At 44.6% G+C, this 19,000-nt stretch overlaps 1 protein-coding gene across 8 annotated transcripts in view; it reads left to right on the top strand.

The window, feature by feature from the left end:
* The first annotated feature begins 217 nt into the window (after positions 1 to 217).
* LOC137625895 (fl(2)d-associated complex component-like) overlaps positions 218 to 19,000 on the top strand; it is a 184,462-nt gene continuing 165,679 nt past the window's right edge. For 7 of the 8 annotated variants that reach the window (XM_068356853.1, XM_068356858.1, XM_068356854.1 and 4 more), the window contains exon 1: positions 218 to 396. The gene's annotated coding sequence lies outside the window, so the exon portion shown is untranslated. The remainder of the gene's footprint in view (positions 397 to 19,000) is intronic. The other variant, XM_068356857.1, reaches the window with a different exon arrangement.

Here is a 19,000-nt window from a genome sequence, read left to right as displayed (position 1 = left end):
ATTATTTTAGGTCCAGTACGATACATACCTTAGGTATATAGAAATGTGTGTGTGTTTAATTAAACAATTATGCTAAAATATTTTGAAATAAGTCAATCATAAACTCCTTAATAATTATATTGAAACTGTGTACGATAATTTTGGTTGAAAAACGACAATTTTAAGGCTCATGTAGGATAATCCAGTCGAAATAATCTGGCAACCCTGCCTGAATCATCTGAATGTTTGTTTACTACTTTCGTCTAATGATATGGCTGCCCCGTCGTAAAAGCCTTTCTTATTATTTGATGAAACCCCCAAATGGAATGTGCATAGCATTTATCAGAGCAATTATACAGTCAGTTTGTGATACGTATGAACGTCAGGATGGCTTTCATAAAGGCCTTTTCTCGTTAGGCAAGTATACTAATGAGTTGGTGTAGTGCGTTACCCTCTTATTGAAGCCACCGGTATCCAGGCCTTATTGACTGATCGGCTTTACCCATTCATAGTTTAGCCTTTGTTGACTAAGGACATTGGATTAGGGTATGGTTACGATATTCATTTATGTGGTTAATTATTTCCCAAAACGTGAAAGTTGTTCAGTGCTATGTAGCCTCATAAAATGGGTAAAATTATAGAAAAATACCAGCCAACATTTCTATAAGGATTTTTTTTTTTTTTTTTTTTTACATTAAATAGTGTGCTTTCAACGAATTTGGGAGCCTTTGTATATGAGAGGCCAGTTCCTCCCGAGTTCATAAAAAATGGATACCAATTAACCTAACCTACAAGCCGTGCCCTTACCAACTTACCCAAAGGGTGTGCTGGCTGACGACCCCAGTGACCCCGCTTACATTACCGTATCCTTAACCAGCCGTCATCATACTCACAGGTGGCCGCTATCATACATACACCCCTGAATTTGACCTTTATATCCACTGTAACTAAGTCGGTCTACCGTTATGGACCCATCCCTTTCCCGACGGACACAGATGGGAACCTCAGATGTTGGGTGTGCGAAAACAGTATGTAACGTGATTATTTAACTTTTGAGATGTGTAAAAGGCCACAGAAACTATCAAACCCATCTAACCTGGTTAGATTATATTTACGGTTGGGAAATATTTAGAACAGGAAATATAGGTTCTTGTGTAGTAAATAATGTAATTTAACCAAATTTGACTTCCATTTCAACTGCAAATAAACAGAACAACCATTTCGACTACTTCGTTCCCCACTACACACTCAATTAAACTGATATAACTGAAATGAGTTGAAATTTGGTGAAATCCCTTTATTTCCTTCAAGAAAACATATTTTCTGTTCAAAATGATTAACCCAAATCTAATGGTTCTTGCTAAGCCGTGCGCTCGCGAAAAAAATAAAAACTTCAAGCTCCGTATGTACTGGCAAGCGGTAATGTTGAGCTGCACACACTAACATCAATGATTGATTATTACTTCTTGAATAATTATTTGCAGTATATTTTTTTTTTAAGAATAACTAATGGTTCTTGCTTTGCAGTTCACTCGCTTTGGGCGCAAAAAATAAAGTCAATCTGCTTTTGTGTTGGCAAGCGGTACATGCAGAGCTGCGCATCCCCCTAAATTGGTTTTTATTTGTTGGTAGTTATTCGACAGAATTTTGTAAATCTAAGAATCACAGACTCTAAAACTCAATAGAAACATATTAATGGCTTACTTTATGATCGGGCTGTCGGAGGTGTTTCTCTTCCCTGTAAGATAACCAAGGACGACATTTCGGCCACTGTAATTTTTGTGGTATGACTTTATGCGTTTTAATATACATGTTAGCTACTGGGGACACGTAAAAATGATTTGGAAAGGACTGAAGCGAAGTACATGAAGTGATAACAAAGGAAAGGGCAAATATAACCCCCCCATATGATTGTCCATATGTACAGTTACATGATTGGTTAATGGAAACATGAATGTAACAGTACGGAGTCTGTAAAGTAAACTTGAAGGGTAAAATAGTTCAAAGCAAGTACAGTATTTGATATGTGAAAACTGAGTGTAATATGGCAATAACAGGAAAAAATAGGAATGACGAACAATTAGTACGATAAAGTGAAGGAAAGAATAAATATTATTTTATGGGAATACATGAAAATGTTGTAATAATGGAGGAAACGATTCTAAACTTGAGAAAAATGAGAAATATACACGTGGGTATTGCATCAACGAATACAGTACATACAAACGGTATTAGGAGTGTCAAATCTTGCAGTATACTTGAATGTCGTAAGTAGAAAGAAATATGTACACGTGGGTATTGCAACAATGAATACGTACATACGGTATTGGAAGGGTCAAATATTTGAATGTCGTATGTGAAAATGAGGAGGACTTATAAGAAAACAAGTAACCTTATTGGTCAAAATAAAGGAGGGGCTGAGCTTATGGGCTGAAGTTCTAAAAGTGGTTAACAGGCATGACATGCGAACGGTAGCGAATACAACTGCTACGTAGAATGTCAACAAACAAATGAAAAATATACCAGTGGCATAGGATACAGTTTGTATAGTTTTCCATGGATTTATTATAGCCTACATCCAGGAAAATAATGTACAGAGAAGTAAAGGTTTGTTTAAGTATCATATACCATTTTTCCAATATGTTTTCCTCACCCAAAACCTCGGATTCCCACTGGTGGGTCCCACATTATCAGTGGAAAAATATACAATATATATATATATATATATATATATATATATATCTATATACACATACACATATACATAAGTATTTATTTGCGGTAAAATTTAATGTCATTTTCAAAGAAAGCAGGCATTTTTCTATAGGGAAAAACTGTTGTTTAGTAGGAAAGTTTTCCCATTCTGTAACTATAATGATACCCCTAACCTAACGTAGTAGTTACCAGTTCACGGACCTAGCCAAGGCAAACCCCCCGTACCCGACCCCCCTTCCCATGTCACAGACCTAGAGGGCAAACTCCCAGGACTCTCCTTCCAGGTTACAGACCTAGCCAGGGGGCCGAACCCCTAAGGCCCTCTTTCCCAAGTCACAAACTTAAAGTAAATCGCAAATAAATCCTTAACAGAATTGCTCTTGGGACTCTTTAACCTTTGAGGGATAACACAATTAGGTTTTAGAAAATTATTCACTGCTCCAGGAGTACCATGAAACTTGGCCATTTTTTTTTATTTATTACGGTATGTGTCCCAGAAAATCATGTATAGAGAAGAAAATGTTAGTTTTACCATTATTTATCAATTCGCCAGTAAATTTTCCACCCAAAACCTCCGGTTCCCACTGGGTGGCCTCCATTACCATATGATGTATTAGCGTATATTATTATTATTATTATTATTACTTGCTAAGCTAAAACCCTAGTTGGAAAAGCAGTATGCTATAAGCCTAGGGGCTCCAACAGGGAAAATAGCTCAATGATGAAAGAAAAAAAAATATTTTAAGAAGAGTAACAACAATAAATATCTCCTATATACAGTAAACTATAAAAACTTTAACAAAACAAGAAGAAGAGAAATAGGAGAGAATGCTCGAGTGTACCCTCAAGCAAGAGAACTCTAACCCAAGACAGTGGAAGACCATGGTACAGAGGTTGTGGCACTACCCAAGACTAGAGAACAATGGTTTGATTTTGGAGTGTCCTTCTAGAAGAGCTGCTTACCATAGCTAAAGAGTCTCTCCTACCCTTACCAAGAGGAAAGTAGCCACTGAATAATTACAGTGCAATAACCCCTGGAGTGAAGAAGAATTGTTTGGTAATCTGTGTTGTCAGGTGTATGAAGACAGGAGAATATGTAAAGAATAGGCCAGACTATTCAGTGTGTGTGTAGGCAAAGGGAAAATGAACCGTAACTAGAGAGAAGGATCCATTGTAGTACTGTCTGGCCAGTCAAAAGACTCCATAACTATATCTTATTACCTATCTATTTGCAACAGATGTAAAGGCCATTTTGAAGAAAACGGTGCTTTTTCCATATATGACCTCATTTCTTTATTAGTAAAGTTTTTCCGCTCTAGTAATTTTTCATCATTCAATTTTTTACGAGAGGTTATGGAATGTTTTTATTTACTTTTTTTCAATATTAATCTTACCCGATAATCATGTAGCTGTCAACTCCGTTGCCCGACAGAATTCTACGGAAGGGATACGCCAGCGATCACTATACTAGAAGGGGGTGTACTCACCAGCGCCACCTGTGGCCAGGTACTGCAGTACTTCTTGTTGACACCACCTCAATTTTTCCTCTGTCGTGCTTCCGGCAAGACCTACATGGATACGCTTATAATTTTGGAGTCTTGTTCACGGTTTTTGGTGAAGCATTGCTCTAAGATTTCAGCTTTCGCTAAGTGATACCTCGGTAGTCGAACGACTCTATACTCGAACAATTCGGAGTTCGACCAAAATTTTCGAGAAATTTTTGCTGCGGTGCTCGACCAAAAATTCGGTACTCGACCAGCCGAACACGTGACGACCGCATGGGCTTTGTGATGATCGCGCCATCTCGGCCACTCTCGCTTGTTCGGGAAGCATCAGTTCTCTCGAGAGCGTCACTCAGACAACGCGCGATCAGCATTCGTTGTGATTTAGTGATTTTCAGTGCTTTTAATTGCTTTTTTAGCTTTCATAATGAGTCCCAAGAAAGTAATGAGTGTTAAGGGGAAGGAGAAGAGGAAAACAGTGCGAACAACGATCGAGTTGAAGAAGGAAATTATAGCGAAATATGAGAATGGTGTACGAGTGTCCGATTTAGCGGTAGAATACGGAATGGCGAAGTCGACCATTTCTACGTTTTTAAAGCATAAAGAAATGATTAAGAAGGCGAATGTTGCAACGGGAGTTACGGCGGTAACTAAGCAAAGGCCACAAGTGATTGAGGAGATGGAAAAGTTCATTTGTGAAAAAGCGTTGCATATCTATGAAGAATTAGTGAAGAAAAGTCCGAGTACCAGTGAAAGTGATTCATTTACATTTAAAGCGAGCAGGGGTTGGTTTGAAAAGTTTCGTAATAGAACAGGTATTCGTAATAGAACAGGTATTCATCATTTTCGAAGAATACTGCAGAGGAGGAAGAAACAATTAACAATAGACCAGTTTTTCACAAAAGAAAAGAAAGCTGCTACATCAAAGCCTGTTTCTCCTCCAAAGAAGAGACAAAGAAGAGAAGAAACCCCTGAAATAGATCTGCCCACCCTTTCATTGGAGAGAGAAACAACTCCTGAAGGAGAACTACCCCGCCACATCATGGAAGGGGACTCTCCTTCCAAGCAGTAACCTCCCCCTTCCATCCTCTCCACATCCATCCCTGTATGCCATCGAACCGCTGCTCAAAGGTATGTTCACTACAGTACAGAAAATGGTTTAAAATTGTTTTATTTTAGTACAGTAAATGGTTTAAAATTGTTTTATAGGATTTTCTTACCAATTTCATACACATTTAGATAATTATTGTTGTTTAGGTACACGTTTTATTAATATTTTGGGCCTGTTCGAGTGCTTGGGAACGGAATAGAATATATACCATTATTTCTTATGGGGAAAAAAAATTCGGTACTCGAACAAATCGGAGGTCGAACACGGATCTCGAACGGATTATGGTCGAGTACCGAGGTATCACTGTACTGGAAACTTGTCTATTAGCTTAGATAGCTTTTAAATTGATTTGATTAATGGTTAACGATCTTTTGCTTTAATTGGAATCCCCCTTGACTGTTCTTTGATTCAAGATGTCCGACCTTTCTCAAGCTCCTCCCCAAAGACGATGTAGGACTTGTATTAGGCATATTCCGAAGGCCTCGGTTGATCCTCACACCGTTTGTTCCGACTGTAGGGGAAAATCCTGTCAGTTGGAAGATCGATGTGAGGAATGCGCCGGACTTTCGGAACTTGATTTTGTTCGATTCCTCAAGTATACCACTAAGTTAGAGAGAGAGAGAGTTAGGAGGAGTTCGGCTCGCTCTTCGCTTTATTCCTCACCCCATGATCCTCAACCTTTTCCTCCCCCTGTAGTGGCTACCCCCGAACCTACTATTTGTGCTCAGCCTGATATGTCTGATGTTTTACGTGCCATTCAGGCTTTAGGTGATAAAGTGGAGTCGGTAGTGAGTGACCACAAGTTCCTCTTGGCGGACGTCAAGGAACTTAAAGTGAAAAGTGCAGTGGGAAGTGGTAGTGCCAGTGCTGTGCCGAGTGCTAGTGTCAGTGTCAGTGTGGTGCGTGAGGGTACTTCTGTGCGTGCCAGTCGTCCTCCCAGTCCGGGACCTCTTGCAAGCTCCCAAGCCCAGGGGAGAAGCAATGCCGAAGGGCAAAAGGGTTCGGCAGGCCTTGATCGGCGCACAGCAGTATCCTCGGTGGTTGCGGGCGTATCTTACAGAGATCGTCACTTCCACTCTCAGACGATTGAGCCTTTAATTTACTCGTCTGCAGAAGAATTTTCGGGGAGAAAACGCTGGACTCAGGTCTCAAGACCTCTTAAGCGTAAAGTCCAGACCACATGAGTTCAACAGCCCGGATGGAGTCATTGGGCTAGCTCTGACTCGCCGCAGTCATCAGGTGACTGCACGCCTCCTAAGAGAGGTAAGGCGATGCCTCAACAGACCTCAACTTCTGTTAAGGCTTTGCCTCAACAGACCTCATCGTCTGTTGATCCCAAGATGGCTTTGCTGCAGTCCATGCAGTCGCAGCTTGCGGTCTTAATGCGTGAGTTTCAGGCAGAGAAGGTTACACCTCCCCCTGCGAGCGCTCCTCCTCCTCTACGCAGTCCAGTCTGCCAGACGTACGAAGTTGAGGTTCCTCAAGCTACCTCCATACGTGAGCTACCGCGTTGGGAGTTGCCAGTTACCAGCGTTGTGCAGCAACCTCCACCTTCTTCACAACCTCCTTAACAATGGGGACAGGAGTCTTATGCCTTACAACCTCCTCTTCCTTTGAGGCAAGAGTTTCTTGCAGTAAGACCATCCTCGAGGCAGCAACCTCTTGAGGTACGACAACCTCTACCATCCTTGAGGCAGCCACCTCAGCTCTCGCAGCTGCTACCTCCACTTTCCTCGAGGCGAGAACCTCAACTCTCGAGGCAAGCACCTCAAGAACCTCAACTCGTGAGACAGGAGCCGCCTTCTGCGCAGCCGCCACCTCAACTCTCGCAGCTCACACCTCAAGAACCTCAACTCGTGAGACAGGAATCTCTTACTGCGCAGCCACCTCAACCCTTGAAGCAAGCGCAACTCTTGAGACAGGAACCTCATGCAATGAGTCAGCCACCTCAACGCATGCATCTACCACCTTCTCCTCTACTTGACCAGTCTTTGCAGCCTGAACCTCAGGTTTTACTACAGTCGCCTCTCACCACTCTTGCTCCTCAAACCTCCGCAGAACCTCCTTCATCCCAGCCTCATGACTTTGTCATTACCAGCCCTCATCCTCTTCAACAGAGACTTGAGGATGAGACCGCAAGTGTTTATGCACCCGCTTGTCAGGATTCTGCCGTTCAGCATACCGCTGTAACTTTACCTCTCGCTTCTCAACACTCAGGTGATGAGGTTTCTGAGGAGGAAGCTGCGCACCTTGATGATCCCTCTTCGGACGTGGAGGAACCCAAGTCGTTACCACCCTCCATTGACTTTCGCAAGGTCCTGGCTCTTTTCAGAGAGGTTTACCCGGATCATTTTGTTTCTGCTACCCCTCGCTCTCCTCCATCAGAGTTTTCTCTAGGCATGCAACCTGTTAAGTCGGCCTACACTAAGCTCGTCTTTGCTAGATCCTCTAAGAGAGCTTTAAGAATGTTAGGGGATTGGTTGCAGTCCAAACAGCAACTAGGGAAGACTTCATTTATGTTTCCTCCTACTAAGCTGACTTCTAAGGCGGGCGTATGGTATGCCACAGGAGAGGAACCAGGCTTGGGAATCCCTGCCTCTGCCCAGGCTGACTTCTCAAGTTTGGTTGACTCTCCACGTAGATCGGCTATGAGGCGCTCTAAGGTCTGCTGGACCTTTTCTGACTTAAACCACTTCTTAAAGGGTGTCTTTCGCGCCTTTGAGATTTTTAATTTTCTCGACTGGTGCCTGGGGGCCTTGAGCAAGAAGACTGCCCCTTCTGACAAGGACTCGGCCATGCTTATAATGTCCTGTATGGATAAAGCAATTCGCGATGGTTCCGGCGAACTTGCCTCCATGTTTGTTTCGGGAGTACTCAAGAAAAGGGAACAACTTTGCACCTTCCTTTCCACTGGTATCACCTCTTGTCAAAGGTCTCAGTTACTTTTTGCTCCGCTTTCTAAGTTCCTGTTTCCTGAGGAGCTTATCAAGGAATTGTCTGCGGCACTTATTCAGAAGGACACTCATGACCTTGTGGCCTCTTCAGCTCGTAAGGCTAAGGTTGCTCCTTCGGTTCCTAGAACTTACCGCACCCCAGTGGCCGATACTCCTGCTACAAGATTTATTCCGCCCTTTCGTGGCAGAGCCCCCAGCCGAGGAAGTACCCGTCCAGACGCTTTCAGGTTTCAGGGGCAGGTCTAAGAAAGGTCCCAAGCCTTCGAAAGGCAAACATTGACTCTCCTCCTCTCCAGACAGCAGTAGGAGCCAGACTCAAGATCTTCTGGCAAGCTTGGGAAAGAAGAGGTGCAGACGCCCAGTCTGTCAAGTGGCTAAGGGAGGGTTACAGGATACCATTCTGCCGCAATCCCCCTCTGACCACTTCTCCCATCAACCTCTCTCCCAACTACAAGGAAAAGGACAAGAGGCTAGCGTTACACCAGGAGGTGTCGCTCCTGTTACAGAAGAAGGCAGTGGTGATAGTCCGGGACCATCAATCCCCGGGCTTCTACAACCGTCTCTTTCTGGTGGTCAAGAAGACAGGAGGTTGGAGACCGGTGCTGGACGTCAGTGCGCTCAATGCTTATGTCACCAAGCAGACGTTCACTATGGAGACGACGAAGTCGGTCCTAGCAGCGGTCAGGCAGGAGGACTGGATGGTCTCGTTGGATCTGAAAGACGCTTACTTTCACGTTCCTATTCATCCAGACTCCCAACCTTTCCTGAGATTCGTTTTTGGAAAGGTTGTGTACCAATTCCAAGCCCTGTGTTTTGGCCTAAGCACAGCTCCTATGGTGTTTACGCGTCTGATGAGGAATATTGCAAAATTCCTCCACTTGGCGGACATCAGAGCCTCCCTTTATTTAGACGACTGGCTGTTAAGAGCCCCCACAAGTCGTCGCTGTCTGGAGAGTCTCAACTGGACTTTGGACTTGATCAAGGAACTGGGTCTTTTGGTCAACTTAGAAAAGTCCCAGCTTATTCCCTCCCAATCCATCGTTTACCTGGGAATGGAGATTCGGAGTCAAGCTTTTCGGGCTTTTCCGTCGGCCCCAAGAATCAGCCAAGCCCTAGAGTGCATTCTGAGCATGCTGAAGAGGAACAGTTGCTCGGTGAGACAGTGGATGAGTCTAACAGGGACCCTGTCATCGTTAGCCCTGTTCATCGAGTTAGGGAGACTCCACCTCCGCCCTCTCCAATTCCATCTAGCAGCTCACTGGGACAAGGATTTGACGCTCGAAGCGGTCTCTATTCCTGTCACCAAAGAGATGAAGACTACTCTCATGTGGTGGAAGACCAACATCCTTCTCAAGGAGGGTCTATCGTTAGCGATTCAGACCCCCAATCTTCATCTCTTTTCGGATGCATCAGACTCGGGCTGGGGCGCGACCTTGGACGGACAGGAATGCTCGGGAACATGGAACAAGGAACAGGAAACGCTTCACATCAACTGCAAGGAGTTGCTGGCAGTTCATCTGGCCTTAATGAACTTCAAGTCCCTCCTGCTAAACAAGGTGGTGGAGGTGAACTCCGACAACACCACAGCCTTGGCATACATCTCCAAGCAGGGAGGGACCCATTCGAGGAAGCTGTACGAGATAGCAAGGGACCTCCTCATTTGGTCAAGAAGTCTAAGCCTCACACTGGTAACGAGGTTCATTCAGGGCAATATGAACGTCTTAGCAGATCGCCTCAGCAGGAAAGATCAAGTCATCCCCACGGAATGGACCCTTCACAAGAGCGTGTGCAACAGACTTTGGACCTTGTGGGGTCAGTCAACGATAGATCTGTTCGCCACCTCCATGACCAAGAGGCTCCCTTTGTACTGTTCCCCAGTTCCAGACCCAGCAGCAGTTCACGTGGATGCTTTTCTGCTGGATTGGTCCCATCTCGACCTATATGCGTTCCCGCCGTTCAAGATCATCAACAGAGTCATTCAGAAGTTCGTCTCTCACGAAGGGACACGGCTGACGCTGGTTGCTCCCCTTTGGCCTGCAAGAGAATGGTTCACAGAGGTACTACAATGGCTGGTCGACGTTCCCAGGACTCTACCTCTAAGAGTGGACCTTCTACGTCAACCTCACGTAAAGAAGGTACACCCAAACCTCCACGCTCTTCGTCTGACTGCCTTCAGACTGTCGAAAGACTCGCTAGAGCTAGAGGCTTTTCGAAGGAGGCAGCCAGAGCGATTGCCAGAGCAAGGAGGATATCCACTCGTAGAGTCTATCAATCCAAGTGGGAAGTCTTCCGAAGCTGGTGCAGAGCCAATGCAGTTTCCTCTACCAATACCTCTGTAACCCAAGTTGCTGACTTCCTGTTACATCTTAGGAATGTTAGATCTCTTTCGGCTCCTACTATTAAAGGGTACAGAAGTATGTTGGCTTCAGTTCTCCGCCACAGAGGTTTGGATCTTTCCTCCAACAAGGACCTACAAGACATCCTTAAATCTTTCGAGACTTCTAAAGAACGTCGTTTGTCCACTCCAGGCTGGAATCTAGACGTAGTCTTAAGGTTCCTTATGTCTCCTAGGTTCGAACCTCTCCAGTCAGCTTCCTTCAAAGACCTTACTCTCAAAACTCTTTTCCTCGTCTGCCTTGCGACAGCCAAAAGAGTTAGTGAGGTTCACGCCTTCAGCAAGAACATAGGATTCACATCCGAATCAGCAACATGTTCTTTACAGCTCGGATTTTTAGCTAAAAATGAACTTCCTTCACGTCCTTGGCCTAGATCGTTCGAAATTCCTAGCCTTTCCAACATGGTGGGTAACGAGCTAGAGAGAGTTCTTTGCCCTGTCAGAGCTCTGAAATACTATCTTAAAAGGTCAAAACCTATAAGAGGACAATCAGAGGCCTTATGGTGTGCCATCAAGAAACCTTCGATGCCTATGTCCAAAAACGCAGTTTCGTATTATATAAGGCTTCTGATTAGAGAAGCTCATTCTCACATGAAGGATGAAGACCTTGCTTTGCTGAAGGTAAGGACCCACGAAGTGAGAGCTGTAGCCACTTCGATGGCCTTTAAACAGAACCGTTCTCTGCAGAGTATTATGGATGCAACTTTTTGGAGGAGCAAGTCAGTGTTTGCATCATTTTATCTCAAAGATGTCCAGTCTCTTTACGAGAACTGCTACACCCTGGGACCATTCGTAGCAGCGAGTGCAGTAGTAGGTGAGGGCTCAGCCACTACATTCCCTTAATCCCATAACCTTTTTAACCTTTCTCTTGAATGCTTTTATTGTTGTTTTTTGGGTTGTTACGGTAGGCTAAGAAGCCTTCCGCATCCTGGTTGATTTGGCGGGTGGTCAATTCGTTCTTGAGAAGCGCCTGGGTTAGAGGTTGTGTAGAGGTCCTTTAGTATGGGTTGCAGCCCTTTATACTTCAGCACCTTAGGGTTGTTCAGCCTCCTAAGAGGAACGCTGCGCTCAGTAAGGAAGACGAACTTATTAAAGGCAGAGTAATGGTTCAAGTCGACTTCCTTACCAGGTACTTATGATTTCATTGTTATTTTGAATAACTGATAATATGAAATACGGGATACTTAGCTTCCTGATATACATGTACACTGGTTTTCACCCACCTCCCTGGGTGTGAATCAGCTACATGATTATCGGGTAAGATTAATATTGAAAAATGTTATTTTCATTAGTAAAATAAATTTTTGAATATACTTACCCGATAATCATGATTTAATTGACCCACCCTTCCTCCCCATAGAGAACCAGTGGACCGAGGAAAAATTGAGGTGGTGTCAACAAGAAGTACTGCAGTACCTGGCCACAGGTGGCGCTGGTGAGTACACCCCCTTCTAGTATAGTGATCGCTGGCGTATCCCTTCCGTAGAATTCTGTCGGGCAACGGAGTTGACAGCTACATGATTATCGGGTAAGTATATTCAAAAATTTATTTTACTAATGAAAATAACATTTTACTGAGATCTTTGTTATGGTTAACATAATTTTCAATATTAAACTTAGCCGGTGATTATATAAGCTGCAGCTCTGCTGCTCGACAGAAAACTCTACGTTCAAAATCCGCCAGCGATCGCTAAGCAGGTAGGGGGTGTACATCAACAGCGCCATCTGTCGTGCAGGTACTCAGTACTCAATGTAAACACAGAACTCAATTTTCTCTCTGTCGGGCTACCGGCAAGACCTACTAATTCGCTGTTGCTAACTGGATTTGTTTTCACAACTATTTGGTGAAGTACACTATTCTAGTTTTGACCTTTCGCTATGCAGGTGTTTTATCTTCATCTCAAAACTTGAACTCGTTTTGGATAGATTTAATTATGGTGACAAAGAGAGTATGGACTTTCTTTCACTTTTAAATGGCCGACCCTTCCCTTAGACGGAAGTGTGTTTAGGTTTTTAGTAATTATCTTATCACATTATAGATCTATATATTTTATACCTCTCCGCCTTTATTAGGCCTCTTCAATTAACTTTCCATTCATTATAAACATATAAAAATAGATTTTAATGTTTTGTTTATATGCGACCTTTCCTGATAGTAGGCGGTCCTAACTTGGAACCGAAGTTAATCAACGTTGAGCCCTTTATATCGTAATTAGCTTTTAAAGAATTTAAAATTTTTAATTGTAATATTTTATGAAAGAATTTCTTTGATAGTCTTCGTACTGTTTTCAAAGATGAACTAACGTTTAGTTTTTTATGCTACGCAGTTGTTGACGTTCAGGACGTTCAACATGCGCTCTATCGTTACGATAGAGAGAGAGTGTATCACGGTTTCACTTTGCAGTAAGAGTAAATCGATTCTAACGTTTTGTTCATTCTTTCTTAACTTAAATGTTTTAAATTCTAATTTAAAGGAACTTTTTTTTTGAAAAACCTTTCAGTTTTTTTCCTTTAGTCAAATAACATGTTTTTTTTGACGAAATATAATTGGGCTCTTCTCTTAGGTGCGAAATCAAGAGAAAGAGAGAGATAGAGACGGAGGGAGAGAGAGGAGAGAAAACGTTCCGTTCAAGCGGGTAACGTTGTTCTCGTGTTACTCTCGTCCCTAGTCTCTGTACGGGGAGGAAGGATAAAACGTTTTTAGGTTTTTATTCTCGTCCCCAGGCTATGTGCGGTGAGAGATTGAAAACGTAGTTTATATGAACTAGTGTTTAGTCTCTTTCCCAGCCACTGAATTTTTTATCTTAATTTATGTTTTCTGTTTTTTGCTGGTATTAATGAGCTGCATTATACGACTGATTTCGCAATTACTACCTTTTAATGAAGGGTAGAATTGCGTGTTTCAGGTAGAAATCAGTAAAAGTTTCGATTTCAGTGAAATAAGTGCAAAACAGAAAATCGAAGTGATAAAGTGATATGCGCAAAGTGTTACAGTGTTGCGTCCGAGGGTTCGTCTGTTCGTGCCTGTCGTTCACCTAGTCCGGGACCTCTTGCAAGCTCCCAAGCCCAGGGGAGAAGTAATGTCGAACGACTTATGGGTTCGAGAGGCCTTGATCAACGAACAGACGTTTCCCTCCGTGGTTTCGGGCGTATCTACCCAAGATCGCCCCACCCACACAAAGACGAGAGAGCCCATTTTTTCCTCGTCTGCGGAAGAGGTTTCTCGTAAGAAACCATGGACCAAGGTCTCGTGGCTTATTAAGCGCAAGTCGGTCCCTTCCGCGCAAGTCCAACGGCCCAGTTGTAGCCACTGGGTCAGTTCAGACTCGCTGCAGTCTTCCGACGACTGCTCACCTCCTAAGAGAGGCAAAGCGGTACCGCATCAGGCAGTCACACCGTCTGTTGCCGCACCTGCTCTTGTAGACCCTAAGTGGTCTTTGCTGCAGACCATGCAGCCTCAGTTAACGTCATTGATGCAGGACTTTCGTGCGGAGAAGGTTGACACTGCACCAACCTCTAGCCTACAACCAACCACGGTTGTGCGTCTTGTGGACGCTGAGGCGACCTTCTGCCGCACTCCAGCTGAGAGAGTCCCGCCACCCATGCGTTCCAGTGTACCCTGCCAGCCGCATGTTGACGTTCAGCGACGCACGGAACCTTCCGTTGACGTTCGCGAGGTACAACAACAGTCTAAGTTGTTTTGTTTTGACGCGGTGCGTCAACCTCCGCATTCTAGAGTTGTTTTGACTGCTCAGTCTAGACAGTCAAAGCAGTCTCGAGTGGACGCTGTACGTCCTCACGCACCTGTTGTGGTTGACAGTTCAGTTGTTGACAGTTCACAGACTGTCAAGCAGTTACATGACGTTGCGTTCTGGTCCGCTACTAATGCACCAGTGAGAGACTCAGCTTTTATCGGACAAGGTTCCTGTAGATGAGGAAGTTGCTGTTCTCCCTCCTACTGATATTCCCTTGAGGACTCTGTCAGATGGAGAGGAGCCTTAAGCTGCTTAGCCTCCTATGGACTTTAATTAAATCATGATGATTTTTTTTAAGGATCTTCGTCCGGATCTTGTAACTGCTGCTCCTCGTTCGCCTAAACGTCAGAACTTACACTAGGCCTAGCTACTTCGAAGCCGTTGTTTTTAAGCTAGTGCTCTCTCGCTCTCCTAGAGAGCGTTACGTTGGCTAGGCGACTGGTTTTTTCACCAGGAGGAGTTTGGGGGATACAGCCTTTGATTTCCCTTCTTTTAAACTGGTTTATAGAGCGAGAGTCTGATATGACACGAGAGAAGTTCTCGACTTGGGAGTTCATGCCTCTGCCCAGATAGACTTCTCAATTCTGGTAGACTCTCCCTGGCGCCTAGCCAGGAGACGCTCCAAGTTGTTTACAGGTCAACTTCTCAGCTTTTGTCGAGCCTTTGAAGTTTTGCTGTACTATTATGTCACGCATAACAAGGCTTTCAGGGATGGTAAACGGTTCCGCCTCAGTCGCTAACCCCGTCTGTTGCCACACCTGCTCCCGTAGACCCTAAATGGGCTTTGCTGCAAGACATGCAGTCCAAGCTTGCGTCCTTGATAGAGGACTTAAATGCGGAGAAGAACCTTCTGGCCAACAACCTTCCAACCGGTCGGTTCATCAGGCAGTCACACCGTCTGTTGCCGCACCTGCTCCTGTAGACCCTAAGTGGTCTTTGCTGCAAGATATGCAGTCCAAGCTTGCGTCCTTGATAGAGGACTTAAATGCGGAAAAGAACCTTCTGGCCAACAACCTTCCAACCGGTCGGTTGTGCGCCCTGTTGACGCTGAGGTAACCTACTCGCGTCTGCCAGTTGAGGTGGTTCCTCCACCGATGCGACCCAGTGTGGGTTGCCAACCGCACGTTGACGTTAAGCGATGCTCGGAGGTGGTTGTTGACGTTCAGGACGTTCAACAACCAGCAGAGGTGACTTGTTGTGACGCAGTGCGTCAACCTCAGCAACCCGGTAGGGTGTTGACTGCACAACCCAGACGGTCTAGACAGTTTCGGGTTGACGCTGTGCTTCCTCGCGCACCCATGGTTGTTGACAGTTCACAGACTGTGCAGCAGTTCCATGATATTGCGTCCGGCTCCGTCACGCATCCACCAGTGCGACCGGATTCAGCGAGTCAGACGTTGCCCACTCCGTTGCCGTTTCCTCATCAGTTTCGGATGAGGAACCATCTGATGAGGACGTTGCTGAACAAGACGATCAGCCCCCAGCCCTGCTATCCATCCAGGAGATGCTGAAGAAGGAACGCTGCTCAGTCAGGCTGTGGATGAGTCTGGTAGGGACGCTGTCATCCGTGGATCAATTTGTGTCACTAGGAAGACTACACCTCCGTCCTCTTCTATACCATCTAGCTTTTCACTGGAAAAAGGACAAGACGCTAGAAGCGGTCTCGATCCCGGTTTCCGAAAAGATAAAGTCTTTTCTGACTTGGTGAAAGGACTATATCAACCTAAGAGAGGGTCTTCCCCTGGCTGTTCAGACTCCCAACCACGTTCTCTTCTCGGACGCATCGGATGTAGGCTGTGGTGCGACATTAGACGGTCGGGAATGCTCGGGAATATGGAACTCGAGTCAAAGGACAATGCATTTCAACTGCAAGGAGCTACTGGCAGTACGTCTGGCCTGGAAAAGCTTCAGGTCTCTCCTTCAAGGCAAAGTGGTGGAGGTGAACTCGGACAACACCACGGCTTTGGCATACATCTCCAAGCAAGGAGGGACCTACTCTCTGACGTTGTACGAGATCGCAAGGGACCTCCTCACCTGGTCAAAAGGTCTAGACATATCACTAGTAACGAGGTTCATCCAAGGCAACTTGAATGTCATGGCAGATTGTCTCAGTCGGAAGGGACAAATAATTCCAACAGAATGGACCCTCCACAAGGATGTATGCAAGAGACTTTGGGCCACCTGGGGCCAGCCAACCATAGATCTCTTCGCAACCTCGATGACCAAGAGGCTCCCAATATTTTGCTCACCAATCCTGGACCCAGCAGCAGTTCATATAGATGCCTTTCTCCTAGATTGGTCACATCTAGATCTATATGCATTCCCTCCGTTCAAGATTGTCAACAAGGTACTGCAGAAGTTCGCCTCTCACGAAGGGACAAGGTTGACGCTAGTTGCTTCCCTCTGGCCCGCGAGAGAATGGTTCACCGAGGTACTTCGATGACTAGTAGACGTTCCCAGAACACTTCCCCCAAGGGTGGACCTTCTACGTCAGCCACACGTAAAGAAGGTACACCAAGGCCTCCACGCTCTTCGTCTGACTGCCTTCAGACTATCGAAAGACTCTCGAGAGCTAGAGGCTTTTCGAAGGAGGCAGCCAGAGCGATTGCTAGAGCAAGGAGAACATCCACCCTTAGAGTCTACCAATCGAAGTGGGAAATCTTCCGAAACTGGTGCAAGTCAGTATCCGTATCCTCGACCAGTACCTCTGTAACTCAAATAGCTGACTTCCTCTTATATCTGAGGAAAGAACGATCTCTTTCAGCTCCCACTATCAAGGGTAACAGAAGCATGTTGGCATCAGCCTTCCGTCACAGAGGCTTAGATCTTTCCAACAATAAAGATCTACAGGACCTCCTTAAGTCTTTTGAGACCACGAAGGAGCGTCGTTTGGTTACACCTGGTTGGAATTTATACGTGGTACTAAGATTCCTTATGTCAGACAGGTTCGAACCGCTACAATCAGCCTCCCTGAAAGATCTCACCTTAAAGACTCTTTTCCTGGTATGCTTAGCCACAGCTAAAAGAGTCAGTGAGATTCATGCCTTCAGCAAGAACATCGGATTCTCATCCAAAACGGCTACATGTTCTACAACTTGGTTTTCTAGCCAAAAACGAGCTGCCTTCTCGGCCTTGGCCAATATCGTTCGATATTCCAAACTTATCGTATGGTTGGAAATGAACTAGAAAGAGTCTTATGCCCTGTAAGAGCTCTTAAGTTCTATTTAAAACGAACTAAACCTTTACGAGGCCCGTCTGAAGCTTTATGGTGTTCAGTTAAGAAACCATCTTTGCCTATGTCAAAGAATGCTTTATCCTTTTTTATCAGACTGTTAATACGAGAAGCTGATTCCCATCTGAATGAGGAAGACCAAGCTTTGCTGAAGGTAAGGACACACGAAGTTAGAGCTGTCGCAACTTCCGTGGCCTTTAAACAAAATAGATCTCTGCAAAGTATAATCGACGCAACCTATTGGAAAAGCAAGTCAGTGTTCGCGTCTTTTTATCTTAAGAATGTCCAGTCTCTTTACGAGAACTGCCACACTCTGGGACCATTCGTAGCAACGAGTGCAGTAGTGGGTGAGGGCTCAACCACTACAATTCCCTAATTCCATAACCTTTTTAATCTTTCTCTTGAAATGTTTTATTATTGTTTTTGGGTTGTCCGGAAGGCTAAGAAGCCTTTCGCATCCTACTTGATTTGGCGGGTGGTCAAAGTCATTTCTTGAGAAGCGCCTAGATTAGAGGTTTTGATGAGGTCCTGTTGTATGGGTTGCAACCCTTGATACTTCAGCTCCTAGGGGTCGCTCAGCATCCTAAGAGGATCGCGAGGCTCCGTAAGGAAGACGTACTTAAAAAGGCAGAGTAATTGTTCAAGTCGACTTCCTTACCAGGTACTTATTTATTTTATGTTTGTTATTTTGAATAACTGCTAAAACGAAATAAAAAATCCTTAGCTCATAATAATGTAAACAATTATTGCTGGTCTCTACCCACCCCCCTGGGTGTGAATCAGCTTATATAATCACCGGCTAAGTTTAATATTGAAAAATGTTATTTTTATAATAAAATAAATTTTTGAATATACTTACCCGGTGATTATATATTAAAGGACCCTCCCTTCTTCCCCAATAGAGACCCAGTGGACCGAGGAGAAAATTGAGTTCTGTGTTTACATTGAGTACTGAGTACCTGCACGACAGATGGCGCTGTTGATGTACACCCCCTACCTGCTTAGCGATCGCTGGCGGATTTTGAACGTAGAGTTTTCTGTCGAGCAGCAGAGCTGCAGCTTATATAATCACCGGGTAAGTATATTCAAAAATTTATTTTATTATAAAAATAACATAATTCATACTCGGACCAAGATAACTTTTTTATAATGATCATGTCCTTTTTCTGGATAAGAAAAAATTTCTGTTAATTTTTCAATATTAAACTTACCCGATAATCATGTAGCTGTCAACTCTGTTGCCCGACAGAATTCTATGGAGGGATACGCCAGCTATCACAATACTAGAAGGGGGTGTTCTTACCAGCGCCACCTGTGGCCAGGTACTCAAGTACTTCTTGTTGACACCTCCTCAATT

Source organism: Palaemon carinicauda, chromosome 33, assembly GCF_036898095.1.
Source record: "Palaemon carinicauda isolate YSFRI2023 chromosome 33, ASM3689809v2, whole genome shotgun sequence".
In the NCBI taxonomy this organism is placed as follows: domain Eukaryota; kingdom Metazoa; phylum Arthropoda; class Malacostraca; order Decapoda; family Palaemonidae; genus Palaemon; species Palaemon carinicauda.
The sequence above is the reverse complement of the archived record's forward strand: the minus strand, read 5'-3'. Positions and strand labels throughout refer to the sequence as shown.